A 20,371-nucleotide genomic window follows, 5' to 3' on the forward strand; every position below is an offset into this window, starting at 1 on the left:
CTTGCCCGTCAAATGTTTCTGCTTCACAATTCTCTTCATGAAGCCTATCCCCCTAACTGCACTGTAGGGTATGACACCAGCTGCTTCAGAATGGATTATTGATAGTGGGTGTACTAATCACATGAGTGGCAAGCGAAGCCTTCTTATGGACTCAACCTTACGTCCATCTGACAAAAGTCACATCACATTTGCTGACACTGGTAAAAGTAAGGTATTGGGTCTAGGTAGAGTTGCAATCTCAAAGGATCAACACATGGATAAAGTCATGCTTGTTGAATCCCTTGGTTTCAACTTAATGTCTGTCTGAATGCTTTGCGATTTAAACATGATTGTGATGTTTGGAAAATATCGTTGCCTTGTTCTAATGGAATCTGACAAGTTCTAGTGTTTGAAGGGTATCGGAAAGATGATTTGTACGTGGTAGATTACTCAGCAGGACCACAGCTTGCCGTATGTCTTCTAGCAAAAGCTTCAGAATGCTGGCTCTGGCATCGGAGGCTAGGGCATGCTGGCATGAGGAACTTGCACACTCTTGCAAGAAATAAGCATGTCATAGGCATCGAGGGCGTCAAGTTCAAGAAGGATCACTTATGCGGAGCCTATGAAGCAGGAAAGATGACGAGGGCCAAGCATCCCTCGAAGACAATCATGACAACGACTCAACCCTTTGAACTGCTCCACATGGACCTTTTCGGTCCCACTCATTACTCAACTCTTACTACTACTGCTTGTCTCTATGGCTTTGTCATTGTTGATGATTATTCAAGATATACTTGGGTGCATATAATCCTATACAAGACTGAAGTGCATGATGTCTTCAGACGCTTCGCCAATCGAGCAATGAACAACTATGGCGTCAAGATAAAGCACATCAGAAGTGACAATGGCACTGAATTCAAGAACACTGGCCTAGATACGTATCTTGATACTTTGGGCATCACACATGAATTCTCAGCTCCGTACACGCCACAGCAGAATGGCGTTGTCGAACGCAAGAACAAAACACTTATTGATATGGCCCGGATGATGCTTGATAATACAAGACTCCAAGAAAATTCTGGACTGAAGCCATTGATACTACATGCCATATTATCAACCGTGTTTATCTTCACAAGCTTCTAAACAAGACATCCTATGAGCTCCTTACTGGCAAGAAGCCAAATGTCAGTTACTTCAGAGTATTTGGTGCCAGGTGCTGGATCAAGGATCCACATCACACTTCAAAATTTGCACCAAAAGCACATGAAGGTTTTATGCTTGGATATGTAAAGGATTCGCACTCCTACAGAGTCTTCAACCTCTTTCACTATAAACTGGTTGAAACTGTGGATGTGCGGTTCGATGAGACTAACGGCTCACAAAGAGAGCACCTGCCAAATGTGCTAGATGAAGTTCCATCCAGTGAATCAATCAAACTTATGGGAACTGGAGAAATCATACCATCTGAAGCTCAGCCTGAAGAGGAACTTATCATCTCCGCACCTGATCAACTTGAAGACAATGCTCAGCCTGAAGACAATCCTTCTAACGATGACAATGATCAGCAAGAGCAAAATCTTCGTCCTGTACATCCTCGTGTTGCAAATGAAGTACAGATTGCCAGAATAATTGATAGCATCAATGCACCAGGTCCACTCACTCGTTCAAGGGCAACACAGCTAGCAAATTTCTGTGGGCACTTCGCATTTGTATCAATATCTGAACCCAAGAAAGTTGATGAAGCCTTCATGGAACCTGAATGGATTCAAGCTATGCAAGAAGAGCTTCAACAGTTTGAGCTGAATAATGTATGGGAACTGGTTAAGCGTCCTGATCCTCGCAAGCACAATATAATAGGCACCAAATGGATATATCGCAACAAGCAAGATGAGTATGGTCAAGTTGTCAGAAACAAAGCTCGTCTCGTTGCTCAAGGATACACTCAAGTTGAAGGGATTGACTTCGATGAAACATTTGCTCCTGTGGCTAGACATGAAGCCATACGCATACTGCTGGCTTATGCAAATCATCATAACATTCTTCTGCATCAAAAGTATGTGAAGAGCTCTTTTCTCAATGGCAAGATTGACGAAGAAGTGTATGTTGCACAACCGCCTGGCTTTGAAGATCCAAAACATCCTGATATGGTGTACAAGCTCAACAAGGCACTGTATGGCCTCAAACAAGCCCCTAGGGCTTGGTATGACACACTCAAAGACTTCCTGAAGAGCAAAGGCTTCAAACCTGGTTCATATCTTTGGCTGCACGAAGACATATGATGGTGAACTGTTTGTGTGCCAAATATATGTGGATGACATTATCTTTGGCTGCACCAATCAGAAATACACTGATGAGTTTGGATATATGATGCAAGAGCAATATCAGATGTCCATGATGGGAGAGCTGAAGTTCTTCCTTGGTCTTCAAATACGTCAGCAACGCAACATCATCTTTATATCTCAAGAGAAATACCTCAAAGATTGCCCGAAGAAATTTGGAATGCAAGATTGCAAAGGCTACACGACGCTAATGCCAGCCAAACATCATCTGGGTCCCGACGACAATGGTAAAGAGTTCAATCAAAAGGTATATCGCTCCATGATTGGTTCCTTGCTTTATTTATGTGCATCTAGGACAGATATCATGCTTAGTGTTTGCATGTGTGCCCAGTTCCAAGCAGCACCAAAGGAATCGCATCACTTAGCTGTGAAGCGAATTCTCAGATATTTGGCTCACACCCCAACACTAGGATTATGGTATCCAAAGGGCTCAGAGTTTGATCTAGTTGGATTCTCGGATGCTGATTATGCTGGTGACAAGGTGGATCGCAAGTCTACATCAGGCACATGTCATTTTCTGGGACGATCACTTGTATGTTGGTCTTCAAAGAAGCAGAACTGTGTATCTTTCTCCACTGCTGAATCTGAATACATTGCTGCTGGATCTTGCTGCACTCAACTTCTATGGATGAAGCAAACACTCAAAGACTATGGCATTCACCTGAAGCAAGTGCCACTCTACTGCGACAATGAAAGCGCCATCAAGATTGCCAACAACCCAGTTCAGCACTCGAAGACAAAGCACATTGAAATTCGTCATCACTTTCTCAGATATCATGTTGTGAAGGAAGACATTGATATCATACACGTCAACACTGAAGAGCAATTGGCAGATATCTTCACCAAGCCCTTGGATGAGAAGAGGTTTTGCAAGTTACGGTGTGAGCTAAATATCTTGGAATCCTCAAATGTCCTGTGACCAGGAACACATCCTAACACTTATGCATGTTGATGACTTAGATGTGCAACACATGAAGTAAAGTATATCTTCAATCAATGAAGACTTACATTCTGAGTGTGAATACATTAACGTGGAATTTGACTTCAAAGCGCCACGATAATTGTGCGCCGTGTCTGGGTCTAATACTTCCTATACGATGGGTAACGCCACCACCAAATTCTTCTGTTTGAAGTGTTTTACCGATGGCGTTACATTTGCTATGTCTTCACATTTGGTTTGTCTTCAATTTCAACTTGTCTTCATGATTATCTTCACTATGTTGACTTGATTGTCTTCTGATATATACATACTATTGTTCTGCCCTCTACATCATTCACTTATAGCTACGTCTTCCTTGTTGAATCTTTTGAACTAAGTGAATGTGATCGGACCCTAATCTCTCTATGCTTTCTATCTCAAACTCTATCTGTCCAAATCATATGCATTCTATTGAAACTGTCGAATGTCTTCTCTGCGTCCTTGTCAGCAGAAGATACAGAGACAAACATTAAGTCCGTTTTCAATGCTAATTCCTTCACCTAAAACCCAGAGAAGTGGGAACGACCACCCGACAATCCAGGAGTGCATGGGAACATGGAACAACCTCTGATATGTTGCATGATAGCCACGTGTCCTTCAGTTGTGAATCGCCAGGGGCACCTGTGTAAGAACACTGTGCCGTCCCTATCCCTATACATACACGCCTCACCATAGTCATTATCCCTTCTTCCACTCTCGCACAAACCCCAGCGCCATCGCTAGCACTCGATGACGCCGACGAGAAGCGCTTAGCTGCCGCGACCTCACCGACGCCGTCTTCACGCCGGTCGCGGACATCGTCTTCTCTGCCGTCACCGTAGGTGTCCTCCGTCGCCAAGTTAGGACACAGAGGATCGAACTGCTCGGCCTCCTCTCCCACTTCGTCTAGCAGTTCTTCGTGTGGTAAATAAAACTTCCTTTTTACGGCCCCTTTGATCCTATAGATTCATCACTTTCTACCACAAGCAGTTTCTGTTCACACAAGTTGGATCTATTTCACACTGCATCTCATAATATGCCTAGTATGTTCACTTATGCTTCACAAAGTAGTTAGATTCCTCACTTGTACTTATTCGTGGATTTGTACAAATCTGGAACCAACTCTCTATCTATGAGTGAATGTCTTCGCACTATGAGGTCAATGTCTTCTAAACTGATCTATCTTCAAAATCTTCTAAGAATGCATATGACCTCTTCCCCTTCCCTCGCACCTTAATGCTGTCACATGTACATGTCCGTGGGAGAATCCCTTGGTTCTCATAGTCTGCATTCATTTGTAGAATTCTTACAGCATCATATAAATTCTCTCGAAGCCAGTTCCTATTTGACCAGCAAGCGGAAGCCTTTGAAACCTTTGAACGTGTTGAAGCCATTCAGTTTGAAGTTCATGGCTATAGAGAAATCAGCAAGGAAGGGTGGCAGACAGCGTCGAGGGGGAACATCAAGAGATCTGCCTGATGACCTCTCAGAGCTGTACAAGACAGATCCAGAAGAGGATTACAATCAGCGCAAGACACGAATCCAATGGATTCGAAGATACTGGGTCGAGCAATGGTTCAAGTATAGGTTTGTGACCCAGGAATATGCTGAGAAGAATGCCATCAAGTGACCATGGGGAGACATCCTATACAGAAATCTTCAACCCAGGTCCAGAGATGAAGCCATTAAACAGGGCTTCTATCCCTGCATGGTCCGTGGACCACAGCCTGCAGATGTAGACCCATCGTCATTGCTATGGTGTCGTGATGACAATCTGTTCAAGCGCAACTTCCAGTTTGCCAAGAATTCGGCTAAGCAAAACAAGAAGTCATTGGGCTTAGAATTCAATCCAGGCCCCTCTACTCCTCGTGCCGATGGCACCCGCGAAGCTGAACCCAATCTTGTCGGGCCCTTCTACAACCTGGAAAGTCTCATCACTCATATCATGGTTCAAGGGACAGCCGTGGATGAGCCCGTAGATGACGCTGAATCTGATGAAGCGCCTGCACCACCAAAGCCAAAGAAACTAAAAAACCCTAAAGCTTCAAAGCCTGCTCCAGCACCAAAGGTCCTACAGGCGAAGCCTCTGGCCACTGCACCTCCTGAACATAGTGTGCAGTCTGAAGATTTGTCACGCATCTCCATGCCCTCCAGAGTGAAGATGCCCTTGCAACCCACTAACCAAGAACTTACTGCTGCTGCTATTCTGCGCAATGACGCCATTGATCTGTCCAGCGATGAAGATCTTGTAGATGACGCTCTTGAGCAACTGATTAAGAGCAAGGAAGAAGAAGAAATCTTCAATGATTTGCCTCTCTTTGATGTGGCAATCATCCACAACTTCATTGATGAGTGGTTTGAAACCCCCAATCTCAGCTTTGACGATGTGCAACTTCCAATTGGCCTCAGCGTCTCTTTCACTGGCGCCATTGCTTCTGAGCTAGCTCTAGCTCAGCGGATCGTTGAACTGAAGCAAAAGATCGACTATGAGAAAGCTCAGTTCAAGCAGCACATGGCAAAGCTCGGCGTGCAAGATGTCAAGAACTTCAAGATTATGCTGCACGAGCTCAAGGAAGCCTTTCTCAAGAAACGCGAAGAAGCTAAAGGTTCTCGTGAGCGAATGAAGAGTCTGGCTGACAAGTGCGTGCAAGCCTACAATGAAGCTGAAAAGCGCAAGGCTCTTGGGCGTCCTGGCATCGATCCCAGGATGGCTGCAAAGAAGAAGAAGAAGCCAGCTGTGGCCGAACCCAAAGCAACAAGGCAAGAAGCACATCCCATTGTCTTCCCAGCCAGTATGACAGGCTCAAAGCCTAAGGTCCCCACAGTGGCTTCAGAATTAAAGAAGACAAGGGCTGGCGAGGCTGAAGCCAGAAAGAGGAAACATCCTGAAGCTTCTGATGTCACTTCCTCCAAGAAGAAGCGCAAAACCAAGACAGATCAGGCTGCTCCCACAGAGCCCCTTATTGTTGAGCCCATCTCGGTTGCTCGTCCTGCCTCTTCGCATCAAGAACGACGGATGGTAATTCATGAGCCTGCTTCCACAGAGGCTCCTGAAGCTGAAGACATTCCAACAGTTGACCCCACCGCTGCTGAAGACATTGGTTACCAAGACAATGTTGAAGATGATGAAGTCCTTGCTCAGATCGAGCACCAATTGGTATCATCACGTGTGCTTATGCACAACGAACTCATCAGCTGTAACGCCCCGAGACCGATGTGCCAGGTGTCTCCCAGTTATTCGCTGTTGTTGCCTTGTCATTTGCTTGCATGTTGCATCTTGCCATGTCATCATCCGCATTGCATCATCATGGTTTCAAAACTTGCATTCGTCCGGGTTCTCCGAGTTTTCTCCGTTGTCCGTTCTGAGCCCAACCACACTTGCACGCATCCGCGGCATGTCCGAAATAGTATTTTATAAGTGGCCGGAAAATGTTCTCGGAATGGGTTGGAAGTTGGCGTGCGGTGTTGTTTTGTTGTTAGTAGACCGCCTGCCAAGTCTCATCGCATTCGGAGTTCGTTTGATGCCCCAACGGATAACTATAGCGGCAGTATAGTCGGTCTAACGTCGGACGTTCTCGGTCTCCGGAAATAGTCGCCGGGCCTCCCTCTCTTCTCTTCTCTCAGCTCGAGACCGTCTACATAGCTCACTACCTACCGCCAGATCCAACCTAAGCTCTCGCGTCAGCCCGCGGCCCTCCTCGCGCGCGCGTCCGACAGCTGTCCCGAACCCGACCCGGACTGTCGCCACCGTCGTGTCCGGATCATCCCCAAACGTCTACAAAACGTCTCCCTTTTGTTAATTGGACTCCCTAGCCTATTTACCCTGACCGTCCGATTTTAATCGGAGGGACGAGATAGCCCCTAATATAACCCACTCAATATATAAACTAGACCAACCTTAGATCCTAGGCAGTTTGTCCCTTCCATCAAATCCTAGCCGCCGCCACCCTAGTCTCTTCTCTGTTTCCGTGCCCAACCAACCATCGCGGCTCGTTCCCACAGCCGCCTCTTTCCAGCTTCAGCGCCTCGTCCCGAGCTCTCGGACGCCGCCGTTCCCGTCCATCACAGGCGACTGAAACCAGAAGGCCCCAGTGCTGTAGCACCTGATTCTCTTGGCCTCCACCCGCAGACGATGACACCCCCCGTAACCCCGCGCCTCGTCCCGATTCAGGAGGAGAGGAGCTCATCCCGAAGCCTTTTCTTTGCCATCGCCGTTCGGCGCCGCCGGTGAGCCGTCCGCCAGGAACTACCTCACGCCCTCGTCTCTCTTTGTCTCCTTCTCCTCCCTCTCTTGTTTTTCTTCTCTCTCATGTATCTCTCTCTCTCCTTGTACTGCAGCAGCAGGAGCTTCCGCCGCCATTTCGCGTCAGATCCGGCCGAGGACCGCCGGATCTCGCCGCCTCCGCCATGGATCCCCCATCCCTAGACCTCCTGCCGCTCACCGGAGTCCTCAGCACCGCCGCTGCCCTTCTTCCTGTCGAAAAGAGGAGGACGAAGCCTCTGCCTCAAGTCGTTCGATGCGACAGTGTTGACTCCCTCCGTTTTGACCGAGCCGGCGCACAGTTTCTTTTCCAGCGAGGCCCAGCCTCCCATCCAGCGGCGCGTGAAGCCCAGCCCCCCAACCGGCCCGCTGCCTCCCCACCGAGCCGGCCAAGGCCCGAAGTGAGCAGCCCCGCCCCTGTTGCGGTTGGGCCAGTTCTTGTTTTGGCCCGTTTCACGTTTTTTTTCCACAGGACGAATTTCCTATTTATTCCAGAGTTGGCAGTTTTACAGCAAAACCCTCAGCATTCATGCATTTAATAACTAATTAACCGTGCATCGGATCTAAATAAATTATATATGAAACTTGCTTAGAATTTCATCTAGTTAATAATATGCAACTTTCATGCATGTTTGAAATGTTTAAAATGCTGTTTGTGTAACTTTGTCCATATGCCATGCTAAAATGGTTTAATTCATAACTAAATAACCGTAACTCGGATTTTAATAAACTTTACATGCTTTTGGGGTAGAAAAATGCCTAGTTTAACATGGTAGCATCACTTTGCATGTTTAACAACATTAAAATTGTGTTTAGGGAAAAACAGTACCTAATTCATTATTATGCACATGAGGAGTTTCCGGACTTGTTGTTCGTTGTTTCCGGCCTCATTTAAACTTGCCTAGATAGGTAGTTTTGTTGTGCTTCACCTCTTGCCATGCTAACAACATTTAATCTTGTTGGGTACCTAAACGAGAGAGAAATAAATAAGTCATGTGGTGTTTCCTTCAATATGCAATTCCGTTGCATATTGAGCTCCACTTAATTTGTAGGGTTGCTTGTGCACATTGCCATGCCATGCTTCATTAAACCGGACATGCATCATACTTGATTGTGCATCATGCCATGATTATGTGGTGGTTGTTTACCATGATTGTTTGCTTCTTTCCGGTGTTGCTTCTTCGGGTTGGTTCCGATAACGTTGCGTTTCTGAGGATCCGTCCATCTACGTCCGTTTGTCTTCTTCATGGACTCGTTCTTCTTCCTTGTGGGATCTCAGGCAAGATGACCATACCCTTGAAATCACGTCTATCTTTGCTTGCTAGTTGCCCGCTCTTTTTCTATGCCTATGCCGTGATACCTACCACTTGCTTATCATGCCTCCTATATTGTTGAACCAAGCCTCTAACCCACCTTGTCCTAGCAAACCGTTGTTTGGATATGTTACAGCTTTGCTCAGCCCCTCTTATAGCGTTGTTAGTTGCAGGTGAAGATGAAGTTTGTACCTTGTTGGTACATGGATATGTTTTTCCTTGTTGGAACATGTTTACTTGTTGGGATATCACAATATATCTTATCTAATTAATGCATCTATATACTTGGTAAAGGGTGGAAGGCTCGGCCTTATGCCTGGTGTTTTGTTCCACTCTTGCCGCCCTAGTTTCCATCATATCGGTGTTATGTTCCCGGATTTTGCGTTCCTTACGCGGTTGGGTTATAATGGGAACCCCTTGACAGTTCGCCTTGAATAAAACTCCTCCAGCAAGGCCCAACATTGGTTTTACCATTTGCCACCTAGCCTTTTCTTTCCCTTGAGTCGGCCGGCTCAAGGGTCATCTTATTTTAACCTCCCCGGTCCAGTGCTTCTCTAAGTGTTGGTCCAACTGAGCGATGTCCGAGGCTACCAGGGGCAACTCTGGACTGGCTTACCCAACGTCTGGCTCATCCGGTGTGCACTGAGAACGAGATATGTGCAGCTCCTATCGGGATTTTTCGGCACATCTGGGTGGCTTTGCTGGTCTTGTTTTACCATTGTCGAAATGTCTTGTAACCGGGATTCCGAGTCTGATCGGGTCTTCCTGCTAGAAGGAATATCCTTCGTTGACCGTGAGATCTTGTGATGGGCTAAGTTGGGACACCCCTGCAGGGATTTGAACTTTCAAAAGCCGTGCCCGCGGTTATGGGCAGATGGGAATTTGTTAATGTCCGGTTGTAGAAAACTTAAAGTTTATCTTAATTAAAACGCATCAACCGCGTGTGTAACCGTGATGGTCTCTTTCCGGCGGAGTCCGGGAAGTGAACACGGTGTTGGAGTAATGCTTGACGTAGGTTGTTCTAGGATCACTTCTTGATCATAGTTGTTCGACCGTGCTTTGCCTTCTCTTCTCGCTCTCTTTTGCGAATATGTTAGCCACCATATATGCTAGTCGCTTGCTGCAGCTCCACCTCATACCTTTTACCTTACCCATAAGCTTAAATAGTCTTGATCGCGAGGGTGTGAGATTGCTGAGTCCCCGTGACTCACAGATTCTTCCAAAACCAGTTTGCAGGTGCCGTTGATACCGTGCAGGTGATGCAACCGAGCTCAAGGAGGAGCTCAATGATCAGTAGTGGAGCCATTGATTCGTTATGTTGTTCTGTTTTTCAGTTGATCAGTAGTGGAGCCCAGTTGGGACGATCGGGGATCTGTGTAGCATTTGGGGTAGTCTTCTTTTATTTTGGTTTCGTAGTCGGACCTTGATTGTATCTGGATGATGTAATGCTCTATTCATGTATTGTGTGAAGTGGCGATTGTAAGCCAACTATGTATCTCTTTCCCTTATGTATTACATGGGTTGTGTGAAGATTACCTCACTTGCGACATTGCTTTCAATGCGGTTATGCCTCTAAGTCGTGCTTCGACACGTGGGAGATATAGCCGCATCGAGGGCGTTACATTAGCATTGGTCGTCCTCTGACGCCAACTGCTCAGGATGCATCGTGGGATGATCACCCACAGAGACAAGACACTCCAAGCTCTCCCCAACTGCAAGCTACCCCATCAGTGCAAGATGCTGATGACTTTGAGGCCTAGCACACTCCATCTCCACAAGCGTCGCCCACATTACGCAGGCTTCGCAAAGGACCAAGGCCCCAAGTCACTCCCACAATGCACGTATCTGAATCCGAAGCCAAAATGGCTGAAGATATTCCGGCTGCATCAGTCGATGAAGAAGAAGATGAAGAAGAAGCCCCAAGAGTTACAAGAGTTGCTACACCCCTGTCTCACCAAGATGTTGTTCTCGAGGAGAACGTGACCGACCCTCTAGCTTCTGAAGTGGAGGTCAACAACCCTGAGGTGGCCACCAATATCGCCGCTGACGCCAATGACGTTATCATGGCTGAAGCCAGTACGGTGCCAGAAGCCAATGTGGCACCAGAAGCCAATGTGGCACCAAAAGTCAATGCAGCACCTGAAGTCCAAGCACCTGAAGCACATGTGGCCCCTGAAGCCCATGAAGACAATGCCAATGCCCCGGTTCCCCCTCCAAGACCTCACACAATGGAGCTGGCATTTGATCGTGGTCAGCCAGTTATGGTTCGCTAGGCCATTCTGACTCCTCCGCCTGTTGCTGGTCCACAATTTGAGTACCACGTTGAGCACATGCCTCAAGTCCAAAAGCCCAAGCCAAGACTTCCATGATTCCCAGGCACTGCCACTTCACCTGGGGTCTTCAATGCGAATGGCTTCGTGGCACATAATACCTTCTTCAACAGCTCCAAGAACCCTTATACCAGACCGCACATTTCCTCAAATCGGTTTTGGAGCTATCAGCAGCACAACTACTATTCCTGTGTCCTATACAATCAAGGGCGCATATTTCCACATATGCGCATCGACTCTGAAGCTATAGTTGGACTGCCCTGCCTTGAAGAAGCATTGGATTGTTTCAGAGATGCTGGTCTGTTGCAGTTCGTCACTGACGAGGAGCACCGGAACGAAGAATTGCTGCTTCAATTCTATGCCACTCTTCATATTAGAGGCTAACAGGGATCCGAAGACTTGGGTCCTTGAGTGGATGACAGGCAATGTCCATCATGAAGCTAAAGCTCTTGATATCATTGAGCTCACAGGCCTGCACACTCCTGGTGAATACTATGAACCAGGTTGTCAACAACATCAAAATGCCTTGGAAAGCATCTTTCAGAAGCCAGAACCCAACATGAGTCAAATGGTGAGCATGATGAAGCCTCTGCCTCATGACGCCGAATACCCATCTGAGTTCTTTGTTGAAGACCTAGAGTACCTACCTCGCACCATTTACCACATCATCAGGAAGACTCTATGGCCTGTCAAAGGACACTCATCTGCAGTGAAGCTTGAAGGAGCAATGAATACTTTGGTTTTCTATATCTTCAATGGCATCAACTTCAATGCTCAAGACTTCTTCATCAGGCAGTTGGCTGCGTCTGGCTCCGACATCTTTGGGTTGAAATTCTATGCTCCATGGGTCATGCGTCTGATCAAGCGTCACTCAGCCTTCAACTATCAGCCGTCTGCGCGCAATCATCTTATATTCTTGCCCGAGGTTGATCTGTCAATTGAAGCCATTTACCCAGAGCCTGCTAAGGATCCCATTTATCTTCACAATGCTGATCACCAAAGCTTCACCCAGCCCATTGAAGGAATTCCAGTAGTGTCTCATGTTTATCCCCTTGCTGGAAACACACGTGCCCCTCATGCTCAAACTGATGCCACTGGTAGCACCATTGCGCAAAGGCCTCGATGACGATCTCGTGTCCTAAATAACCGAGAGCTTCTAGTCGTGCTGCACCAGAAACATGACAAACATCATGACTGGCTTAAGCGTTAGATGCAAAGCCTCTTGGTGGATGTCAACCACATTCGCAATCTTGCCACCAAGAATGCCTTTGTCACTCATGAAACCTGTCGGAGGTCGTGGAAGAGTTTGACCCTACTCAGTGCTGAAGCTGATCTGCATGACGATGGCTACACCGAACGTTTCAAGTTTGACTCAACTCCTCCTAGAAATGCTCACTTGCGTCAGACTCCCTCACTTGAAGACTCTGAATACTCGTCCTGAGCTACGACCGTAAATGCCAGAGTCATCGATGACCAAGATGATGCAACTTCACCTCCTCCAATTTCAGCACATGTCAACATTGCACCAAGTTCCTCTGCACCACCGGATCTCAACGACGACCCTGTTGCCTCGCCTGCACCTCATGGGAACGAGTAGGCGCTCTATGTCTCAAACCTTTTTGGTCCTCACTGACAAAACGGGGAGTAGCATATGAGTTGATAGTCTTCAAGCGGGTCCATATGGGTGGTTAATTTACTTTTTGCTACTTTTGCCAAGTGCTTACAACCCTCGTTTTCGATACATTTGGTTCTTTGAGTTGTAACACTTAAACTCGATGGTCGTCTGCTACTTATTTGCTATTCTGTGATGCGATGATAAATTCCGCATGTGCGACGATAAATTCCGCACTTAGATCATTTTGCAGACGTCCATTTTTCATTATGCATATCATTATCTTCATTACATCATATCTTGCATAATGACTTGTCATCATAAGTTGAAGAGGATCTCCACAAGTACAACCTGCCATGTGCATTTGCATTCCAAAAGCAAATTACTTATATGCACATCTTCAGCGGGAGACCTTGCAACTTATGAAGACAATACCCTATCCCTTACAATTTCACATATTTTATTCCCTGTTGAAAACTTCAACCAGTTTGTCATCAATCAGCAAAAAGGGGGAGATTGTAAGTGCATCTAGTGCCACCCCTAGTTGGTTTTGGAGTATTGACGACAAACCTGGTTGAGGGACTAATGTGTTTGTGAGAATTGCAGGATAACACAGGTAGAAGTCCCTCATTGATTCGGTTTTCCTACCAGAGATGACCCCTAAAAATGAATGAAGACATTGACGTCAAAGGTGGTATGTGAAGACATTCACATTGAAGATTATGACAAGAGAAGACATCGCATGAAGACTATGGAGCGCGAGGACTTAGTTGTTTCGTCTTTCTTTTTCTTCTTTGTTGAGTCATAGGAACCACTGTACTATTAAGTGGGGTCCAAGTGAACCAGTCAGAATGACTGAAGTGATGCTTAACCAAATCCTATGTCTTTGAGTGAAGACTATGAGAGCAAATCTTGTCCAGAGTTGGATAAGTCAGCTTTTCTTGTAGCCCAAGTAAAGTTGCCATGTGTGTTTGAAATCTGACCATTGGAACACGTGTCAGTTCCTTAGTGACCACGGGTCATTTCGGACAAATCAGGTCGGGTTGCCTAGTGGCTATAAATAGCACACCCCCTACAACCATAAACGGTTGGCTGCTCAGAGTTAGTGCACGGCTTTTGTCATTTGAGAGCAACCCACCTCGAAGCCTTTGAGAGAGAACTCCTTCCGAGGATAAAGCCCTAAACACCCAGAGCCATAGAGTGTTAGGCATGACTTAAGTCTTCCCGTCTGTGTGATTTGAAGACTTATTACACTTGAGGACTGTGTATCCTCCAGCCGGTTAGGCGTCGCGTTCTGAGCATCCAAGAGTCATTGTGGATCGCCGGTGAACGAAGTCTGTGAAGGTTTGGAAGTCTACCTTGAAGACTTACCAGAGTGATTGGGCGAGGACTGGGTGTCCTTAGCTCAAGGGGAATAAGGTGAAGACGAGGTCTTCTGAGTTGAATCTCAGCCTCCCTAACCAGACGTACAGTTGTCACAGCAACTGGAACTGGTCCAACAAATCATTGTCTTCAATGAGTCACTGGTTTCATCCTTCCCTTCCCTTTACTTACTACTGGTCCTTGTGAAGTCATTGTATGATTGCTTTATCTTTTGTCTTCACTGAGTGACTGCTTGTTCTGATTGGCTTCACAATATCTTCCTACCTGATCTTTACTGCCTAGCTGCTCTTAGTCATTGTGCCTTCACTCCATTGAATACTTGACTATGGTTTGCCTAGTGTAGTCTACCTTCTGCTGCATGGTAATAGGTTTATTTCTATCGTTTGTCTTTGAAACTTCCATGTTTTGAAGACTTCCATAAAAATCGCCTATTCACCCCCCTCTAGTCGATCACTAGCACTTTAAATTGGTATCAGAGCAAGGTACTCCCTTATTCTGTGTGATTCGGTTTAACCACCTGGAGTTTTAGCTATGTCGACTGCAGGGATAATTAAAGTCTCCGCTGCGTGCCCCGTCTTTGATGGAACTGAATATCCCTACTGGAAGAATAAGATGCGCATGCATCTTGAAGCCATTGATGTCGACCTATGGTATGTCGTCAATAATGGCGTTCCCAAGACTGGTGAAGGTGTCACCGCTGCTGATGTCAAGAAGTTCGTTCAACTGGACTCCACTGCCAAGAACATCATCTATGGTCATCTGACCAAAGGACAGTATGGCCGCGTGAGTGCTTTGGAAACATCTAAGATTGTCTGGGACAGGCTCTCCAAGGTCAACGAAGGGGTCTCTACCCAGAGAGATCAGAGAATCAGTGTCCTTCGCAACCTCTTCAACCGCTTCAAGAGAAATGACAATGAGAATGTCCAGCTCACGTTTGATCGACTCACTGACATCACAAATGAGCTTCAAGCCCTCGGCGCCACTGAGATCACCAAGCATGAAGTCGTCAAGACACTCCTGAGATCACTTGACAACTCGTTTGACACCCTAGCCCTGATGATTCAAGAACGTCCTGACCTCAAGACACTCGATCCGTGTGACATACTTGAGAGGCTCAACACACACGAGTTTCAGCTTTCTGAGAAAAGAGACATCTACGGTCCCAACTATGGGCGAACTCGTGCCGTGAAGGCAAAAGCTGTCTCCTCATCTGAAGAAGAATCTGACAGCAGTTCTGATGATCCTGAAGACATTGGAAAGGAGCTTGCTATGCTTGTGAAGAAGTTCCAAAAATTCACCAAGAATAAAGGCTTCAGAAAGTCTTCACGATCAAGCTCAAGGAATGATGAAGCTTCTGCTCATGACTACAAGAAGAGAACATGCCACAAGTGCAAGAAACCTGGCCACTACATCTCTGAGTGTCCGCAGTGGGACAATGAGAACAACAACAAGAAGAAGAGCAAGGAGTACGACTCTGACGACAAGAATAAGAAGAAATACTCAAAGTCGTCTTCCAAGCCTTCCTCAAAGTCTTCATCACACAAGAAGAGCTCATCTGGCAAGGCACGTGCGTTTGTTGGCAAGGAAATTGATTCAGGGGAGGAGTCCGCTTCTGAGGAGGCGGAGGTGGAGTCTGAGGAGGAGTCCGATTCTGGCGTTGCGAGTCTAGCTACAGCATACGTTGCCAAGTCCATCTTCAACACTGAAGACAATGACTTCATCACCAACACCGATGCAAATGACAAGGACTACTCCACTCCTACCTACTGCTTCATGGCACACAGTGCCAAGGTAAACACACGCACTACTCACTATGAAACATCTAGTGAAGATGACTCTGATTGTGGTTCCAAACCTAGCTACAAAACACTTGCTAAAATTGCAACTGAACAACAGAAGGCTATGGAACATATTCAAAAACTGTTAGACAAAAGCGATGACCTGTTATACGCTGAAATGACTCGATCAGTCCTTGATTGAAGACATAAAAAATCTTCATGTTAAGTATGAGGAACTTGAAAGTCGTCATAAAACACTCTCAACAACTCATGAAAAGCTTTCCTATGATTATCTTCAAAGGAAACAAGATCTTGAGAAATTGAGAGCGGCTCATGAAGATCTTCAAAAGGAAAACGAGTCACTTCGTGCCAAACAGATCAGTTCCGCTCAGGAAGGATTTGAGCGTGACAACGCTACTTCTGTTGCTGGTTGTTCTACTGCTGCTACTAATGCAATATCTTCAACTACTGATGTGCCAACTAACCCCTCTGCTGAGGATGCCACTGCTATTGCTGATGAGAATGCTAGGTTGAAGACATTGCTTGAAACAGGGATGTTCAAAAGTCTCAAAGGGCATCAGACACTATGTGATGTCCTCAAAAGGCAGATCCTGAACCAAAACCCTAGGAAAGAGGGTGTTGGGTTCGAAAGGAAAATGAATGTTGATGGATTTTACTAGAAACCTGAGTAGTACCCCAAAACTACATGGGTTGTTGCAAAGGGACCTTCATTGGATCCATCCACCCTATCTGGCTTCACTTGTGCTAATCCCATTGTTATTGATGAATCCTTTGATGCAAACTATAAACTGTTTAAGAATCAGAATGGTGAAGTGTTTGCCAGGTATATTAGTACTAACTGCAGGAATGGGCCGCCTATGAAGAGGGTCTGGGTGCCGAAAAGGTGTTTGGAGAATCTTCCTGTGAATGTCGTCATGACACCACAAGTGAAGAAGACAAACCCCAGACCACAGGCTTCATATGGTCCAAAGGCTTCATACAGACAGAGGACTCACCTGAGTCGCACTAACGCAAATGTTTTGCAGGGAAACCTTACTCAGGCCTATGAATATGAGCGCGTCTCATCAAACCTCCATGTTCATAAGACCAAAAACTATTCCACTTATTCTTATGAGTGCTATTATTCACCTGCCACACTTTTTGCTAGGGCTCCAAAGCCAAAGTTCTCAGATGCTGCACTTAGACTCATTGCTTCGAAGCCACCCTTGAAGATGTGGGTGGCTAAGAAAGCTTAACTCTCTTTTGTAGGGAAAGGTCTCCAGCCGAAAACCAAAATCGTCTGAAGCTATTGCTGGGGACCTTAAACATCTTGTAGGGCGCAAGATCAAATGCCCAAATGGTCTTATTATGTATTTTGTTCCTGAGTCGCTTGCTACCTCCTCCTTCTTCTTCTCCTCCTTCTTCTCCTCCTTCTCCTTCTCCTTCTCCTGCTTCTTCTTCTCCTCCTCCTTCTTCTGCTCCTTCTTCTTCTTCTTCTTCTTCTTCTTCTTCTTCTTCTTCTTCTTCTTCTTCTTCTTCTTCTTCTTCTTCTTCTTCTTCTTCTTCTTCTTCTTCTTCTTCTTCTTCTTCTTCTTCTTCTCCTTCTCCTTCTTCTTCTTCTTCTTCTCCTTCTTCTTCTTCTTCTTCTCCTCCTCCTTCTTCTTCTCCTTCTTCTTCTCCTCCTCCTCCTCCTCGTTCTCCTCGTCCTCCTCCTCCTCCTCTTAGTCTTCTAACTTTCCTACTCCCATTTTCCGGGTTTGATTCACTTTATGGAAGCAACATTGATGGATTACTAGTGTTTAGTTCTTGTTTTCATTTGTATTGATGAACAATGTGAAACTATGTATGTATATATGGATGAACTCCATGAAACTATGTATGTATTGGATCTTTTAATACCCTATGTGTTCTGTTACATTGATGGACTGCTAGATGTTTGATACATGGGCTATGTTTGAGGTTGAAACTATATATATCATATATATCGTTTGAAAATGCAGGGATATAACAAAAAACAGAAACAATGCAGCCTCTTTGCCGTTTGCCACCGACGACAAAGGGATCTTTGCGGTCTGCCACAAATTGCAAAGAGACCATGTGGCAGCAACCTGTGCAACCTGGGAGCTGACCCATCTGGTCACTTTGCTGTCCATGGTAGACGACAAAGGCTGTGGGAGTTTGTCATCTGTGGTGGACGACAAAGACTTGGGGGGCATGACGCGTGGCTGACGTCATATAACAGATGACAAATGGGAGGGCATGTTTGTCGTCCGCTCGTAGACGGCAAAGGCTGCCGTTAGACACCTAACATGACTAACGCCTGCTATTTGTCATCCATGTTCTTTGCCGTCTGCCACCGACAACAAAGGTTCTTTGCCGTCCGCTTTGAGGAAGCAGACGACAAAGAACCTGTTTACCATCAGGTTCTTTGCCGGCTAGCTTTGCCGCCGGTGGCATATGACAAAGAGGTTTGCCGTCCGCTTTTGGTGCCTTTGCTGTCTGCCATGGTAGACGGCAAAGAAGTTGATTCCTGTAGTGGAAGGTGATCTCCTGATGCATCTATCACCATATGAAATTTATTTGAAGGTCTCCATGCATGATGGATTCTATGTAGACTGTCATGCCTATGTCGATTATTTTGGCATGCATTTATTTGCCCAACATTATCTAGATGCATGTTTATTCATATATATGTAAACAGGTTAACATAAACATGCATCTCAGTATCCCATTACTCATGTCGATTATTTCATCTTTGTTTGTATTGGAGATCTGAAGTAATGGAGTTTGATGTTCATTTTTGTTTTTTCACACACTTCATAGGCAACATTACAGTGGGATATGTTGTATGTACTTCAACACTAAACTCTTCCCTTCGTCTAAATAGTTACTGTCGCTTGCCTAAAAGACATTGACTTTTTGTTGTTCTGTTTTCAACAACACGATATAAATCCAAATAGTTACTGTTACCTGAGGCCATCCCAGGATGGTATTTGTTGTTAACTCTGCTCGTATTTGATGTCTATACATGATTAGCAAGTGTCAACAGCTGCTCCTGTTCACTTCTGGTTAGCAAGGGTTTTGATTTAACAGTCAGCTTCGAATGCTTGGGATTAGCTCATAGGCGAGACTGTGGGTTCCCTTTCCCTCCGCCGATCACTCCGGTGGCTGGAGGGTTGGGGAACCCTGGTTCTTTGCTTTGGCGTGTATATAGGGTGTGGACGGGCTGGTTTCCAGTCGGTGGTGCTCAGGAGGTGGGTGTGCTGCCGATGCGAATAAAGTTGCTGTTGTTCCTTCCCCTCTGCATTGTTGTCATCTGGGCCTTGATGGGGTGCGTGCATCATTGTCTTCTGGGCCTTGATGGGGTATGCATAGATGTGTGTGCTCGGCATCCGTTGGATCTGCTAAGCTTCGGTGTTTCTGGGCATTGCCATCGCAGTGCAAAAGGTTGCCATGGTGTGGAGATTTCGTCTCCTGGCTTCATCCCCATGGCGGCTGGGCGTGCTCAGTCCTTGCCATGGAGCCTACGAGTCCTGTTGCCAGATCTCCCCATGTCTTGTCTCTGCTGGTTCTTCGTCCTATTGCATCTCCGGTGTGCTGGTCCTACTAGACCAAGGTTGATGACTTACCGGTCGTGAAAAAACCGTCTGCACTTTACAAGGTCACATCGCCTCCATATTGGCGGGGCAGCGGCAATGCGCCTTTGGCCCGCATCGAAGTTTGTGGTGGGTCGAAGCCCCAAGGACCTAGTTGTAATTTCCATGTACCACTGGTGTTCTTTAATATATGATCTGGGGTATTTTACAAAAAGGTGCTATCTATCATTTGTAATGCATTCCACACTACAAAGTTACATGTTTGTGTACCACTTTCATTATTTTGTGCATTAGGTCTCATAGTATACATCGTCGAATTCCATATTTTTTAAAACCATTGCAAGGGATTTTAATTATTTGTTGTGGGTATTGATGACCCACAAGTATAGGGGATCTATCGTAGTCCTTCCAATAAGTAAGAGTGTCAAACCCAACAAGGAGCAGAAGGAAATGACAAGCGGTTTTCAGTAAGGTATTCTCTGCAAGCACTGAAATTATCGGTAACAGATAGTTTGGTGATAAGGTAATTCATAACGGGTAACAAGTAATAAAAGTAAACAAGGTGCAGCAAGGTGGCCCAATCCTTTTTGTAGCAAAGGACAAGACTGGACAAACTCTTATATAAAGGAAAGCGCTCCTGAGGACACATGGGAATTATCGTCAAGCTAGTTTTCATCATGCTCATATGATTCGCGTTCGTTACTTTGATAATTTGATATGTGGGTGGACCAGTGCTTGGGTACTGCCCTTCCTTGGACAAGAATCCCACTTATGATTAACCCCTTTCGCAAGCATCCGCAACTACGAAAGAAGAATTAAGGT

This window comes from Triticum urartu, chromosome 4 (assembly GCF_003073215.2).
Source record: "Triticum urartu cultivar G1812 chromosome 4, Tu2.1, whole genome shotgun sequence".
Classification (NCBI taxonomy): domain Eukaryota; kingdom Viridiplantae; phylum Streptophyta; class Magnoliopsida; order Poales; family Poaceae; genus Triticum; species Triticum urartu.